Here is a 4264-nt window from a genome sequence, read left to right as displayed (position 1 = left end):
TGGTCTCCTGAGGGATCTCCTCCCAGACCTGGACTAAACATCCGCCAACTCTTGGACAGTCTGTGGTGCAACGTGGCGTTGGTGGATGGAGCGAGACATGATGTCCCAGATGTGCTCAATTGGATCCAGGTCGGTGGAACGGTCGGTGGGCCAGTCCATAGCATCAATGCCTTCCTCTTGCAGGAACTGCTGACACACTCCAGTCACATGAGGTCTAGCATTGTCTTGCATTAGGAGGAACCCAGGGCCAACCGCACCAGCATATGGTCTCACAAGGGGTCTGAGGATCTCATCTCGGTACCTAATGGCAGTCAGGCTACCTCTGGTGAGCACATGGAGGGCTGTGCGGCCCCCCAAAGAAATGCCACCCCACACCATGACTGACCCACCACCAAACCGGTCATGCTGGAGGATGTTGCAGGAAGCAGAACGTTCTCCACGGCGTCTCCAGACTGTCACGTCTGTCACATGTGCTCAGTGTGAACCTGCTTTCATCTGTGAAGAGCACAGGGCGCCAGTGGCGAATTTGCCAATCTTGGTGTTCTCTGGCAAATGCCAAACGTCCTGCACGGTGTTGGGCTATAAGCACAACCCCCACCTGTGGACGTCGGGCCCTCATACCACCCTCATGGAGTCTGTTTCTGACCGTTTGAGCAGACACATGCACATTTGTGGCCTGCTGGAGGTCATTTTGCAGGGCTCTGGCATTGCTCCTCCTTGCACAAAGGCGGAGGTAGCGGTCCTGCTACTGGGTTGTTGCCCTCCTACGGCCTCCTCCACGTCTCCTGATGTACTGGCCTGTCTCCTGGTAGCGCCTCCATGCTCTGGACACTACGCTGACAGACACAGCAAACCTTCTTGCCACATCTCGCATTGATGTGTCATCCTGGATGAGCTGCACTACCTGAGCCACTTGTGTGGGTTGTAGACTCCGTCTCATGCTACCACTAGAGTGAAAGCACCGCCAGCATTCAAAAGTGACCAAAACATCAGCCAGGAAGCATAGGAACTGAGAAGTGGTCTGTGGTCCCCACCTGCAGAACCACTCCTTTATTGGGGGTGTCTTGCTAATTGCCTAGAATTCCACCTGTTGTCTATTCCATTTGCACAACAGCATGTGAAATTTATTGTCAATCAGTGTTGCTTCCTAAGTGGACAGTTTGATTTCACAGAAGTGTGATTGACTTGGAGTTACATTGTGTTGTTTAAGGGTTCCCTTTATTTTTTTGAGCAGTGTATTTACTCATCAGTAAATGGAGACCGAGTAAGAATACTGACACAGCTGAATTGATCGGTCCACATCTTATTATAACGAGGGAGTCTATCGGATGAATCAGGGCTGACTGATAACATTTTGATTTGATTTGAACACCTTATAGGGAAGATGGATAGGAAACTGAGTTCTGCAATGACAGGAAACGTATTTTACGCGTGTGCATTCTCTACGGATCGTTAAGCATGAGCCTGACAGAACCATACGCTACCTGCATATATGACGACATTGGACAGGTCGAACCTAGTCAGATGTCAGTGTTGGCCCTTGGAACACTGCTGTTCTGCAGAGAGAAAAAGTGTGAGAGACTTACTCTGTCAGAGGCTAGAGTAAATTTCACTGAACCGTCACACAATAACATCATATGTCTTAGCACTGCCAGAATGGTAATTTCCTACACCTTTTCGCAATCTGAACTTTGACTCCTCTGTCTCTTATGAAAGCATTTTCTGCTCTCTCATCATTCAAGGATGATGTAAAAGATTGCCTAAATATGGTGGTCAGTGCAAGGAAGGTCAGTGAGGGTGACGCCTAATTGATGCAGTAGAGTGGGTAGTAATTGTAGCTTCACTTCCAATTGGCTTGTTGACCATGGAAGAGACATAGTCACTTTTGCCATAGTGATTCATGAGCATCAAGATGTGGTTTTACAGTGCGATGGTCAACGGCCTTCTAAGTTCTGTTGATTAGTATATTGCGATCTACAGTTGAAGTCAGAAGTTTACATACACTTAGGTTGGAGTCATTAAAACAAGTTTTTTAACCCCTCCACAAATGTATTGTTACAAAACTATAGTGTTGGCAAGTCGGTTAAGACATCTACTTTGTGCAAAGTAATTTTCCAACAATTGTTTACAGACAGATTATTTAATTTATAATTCATTGTATCACAATTCCAGTGGGTCAGAAGTTTACATACATTAAGTTGACTGTGCCTTTAAACAGCTTGGGAAATTCCAGAAAATGTCATGGCTTTAGAAGCGTCTGATAGGCTAATTGACGTCTTTTGAGTCAGCTGGAGGTGTACCTGTGGATGTATTTGAAGGCCTAGCTTCAAACTCAGTGCCTCTTTGCTTGACATCATGGGAAAATCAAAAGTAATCATCCAAGACCTCAGAAAAAAATGGTAGACCTCCACAAGTCTGGTTTCCTTGGGAGCAATTTTCAAATGCCTGAAGGTACCACGTTCATCTGTACAAACAATAGTACGCAAGTATGAACACCATGGGACCACGCAGCTGTCATATCGCTCAGGAAGGTCTCCTAGAGATGAACGTACTTTGGTGCAAAAAGTGCAAATCAATCCCAGAACAACAGCAAAGGACCTTGTGAAGATGCTGGAGGAAACAGGTACAAGAGTATCTATATTCACAGTAAAACGAGTCCTATATCGACATAACCTGAAAGGCTGCTCAGCAAGGAAGGAGCAACTGCTCCAAAACCGCCATAAATAAAAGCCAGACTACGGTTTGCAACTGCACATGGGGACAAAGATCGTACTTTTTGGAGAAATGTCCTCTGGACTAGTGAAACAAAAATAGAACCGTTTGGCCATAATGACATCAGTCAGGAAGTTAGAGCTTGGTCGCAAATGAGTCTTCCAAATGGACAATGACCCCAAGCATACTTGAAAAGTTGTGGCAAAATGGCTTAAAGACAACAAAGTCAAGTTATTGGAGTGGCCATCACAAATCCCTGACCTCAATCCAAAATTCACCCAACTTATTGTGGGAAGCTTGTGGAAGGCTACCCGAAACATTTGACCCAAGTTAAATAATTTAAAGGCAATGCTTCCAAATACTAATATAGTGTATGTAAACTTCTGACCCACTGGGAATGTGATGATAGAAATAAAAGCTGAAATAAATCATTCTCTCTACTATTATTCTGATATTTCACATTCTTAAAATAAAGTGGTGATCCTAACTGACTTAAGACAGGGAAATTTTACTAGGATTAAATGTCAGGAATTGTGGAAAAACTGTTTAACTGTATTTGGCTAAGGTGTATGTAAACTTCCCACTTCAACTGTATTACTCCGATATTTCGCTGAAAAATACTGCCCAAAAAATTGGAACGCAATGTCTGCCAGAACACTAACATCATAAGATACTTGCAATTGACTGTGCCATTTGACTGTGATATTTGTCATTTGTACAGGTTTTTCACCGAATACAATAATACCATGTTTGGTCGCTCTCACCACTCAATAGATTGACATGGTAGTTAATTGAACAGACTTGTTTAATTTTCTAAGGTGCCCATAGAAGTGTTGCCAGCCTTAACCATCTGTGTTATTGATATTTCATAACAAGCAGCCTGTTTCATAACCGGTAGCTAATGCTCTATGGATGAGGAGGCTATTATGATAATTGTCAGCCAGGATTACGCTGGGTGCAATTTCTTTCATTCTGAACACGGTTGTGGGCATTCATTTAGAGAAAGAGGGTCATGTGTGACAGTGTGCAAGATCTAACATGACATAACTTGTTAGGTTGAATTACTAAGAAAAATGTTGAATAAGTCATTGTAAATAATAAGAATCTTCTTATCAGGTTTTGTTTTGAGTTGTTTCTCCTTTCTAGCTCATAAACAGTTGAGTATCATTTAATTGTCTTTTTGATGTTACAGTAGAGGCTGAGCCGACTGCTTTCCACATGTTCCATGTTGTTCCTGTGAGAATCAGCTGACATTACATTTGATAGACCCTCTGGTTCAAAGCGTGTCACTCCACTGTTCTTAGCAGCATGGTCACTGCACACACTGACTCAGAGCACCACCCCGCTGCTTGGAGAGTGCATGCTGCTACCTCTCAGGATTGAGTTATTGGATTTTGGAGCTTTTGTCCATAAACAGAATAACTCTTTATTCCGCCAGGACTGAAGTTCACTGAATCTCAGCCCGGTCATCTGGAACAGCTGTGGAGGAGTTCGTATTATGTTCATGCCAACTGTTGTTCACTAGGTTTGCCTCAGTTTGACAGTTTCTGAT

This window comes from Oncorhynchus clarkii, chromosome 8 (genome assembly GCF_045791955.1).
Source record: "Oncorhynchus clarkii lewisi isolate Uvic-CL-2024 chromosome 8, UVic_Ocla_1.0, whole genome shotgun sequence".
Classification (NCBI taxonomy): domain Eukaryota; kingdom Metazoa; phylum Chordata; class Actinopteri; order Salmoniformes; family Salmonidae; genus Oncorhynchus; species Oncorhynchus clarkii.
This window is presented reverse-complemented; position numbering follows the sequence as displayed.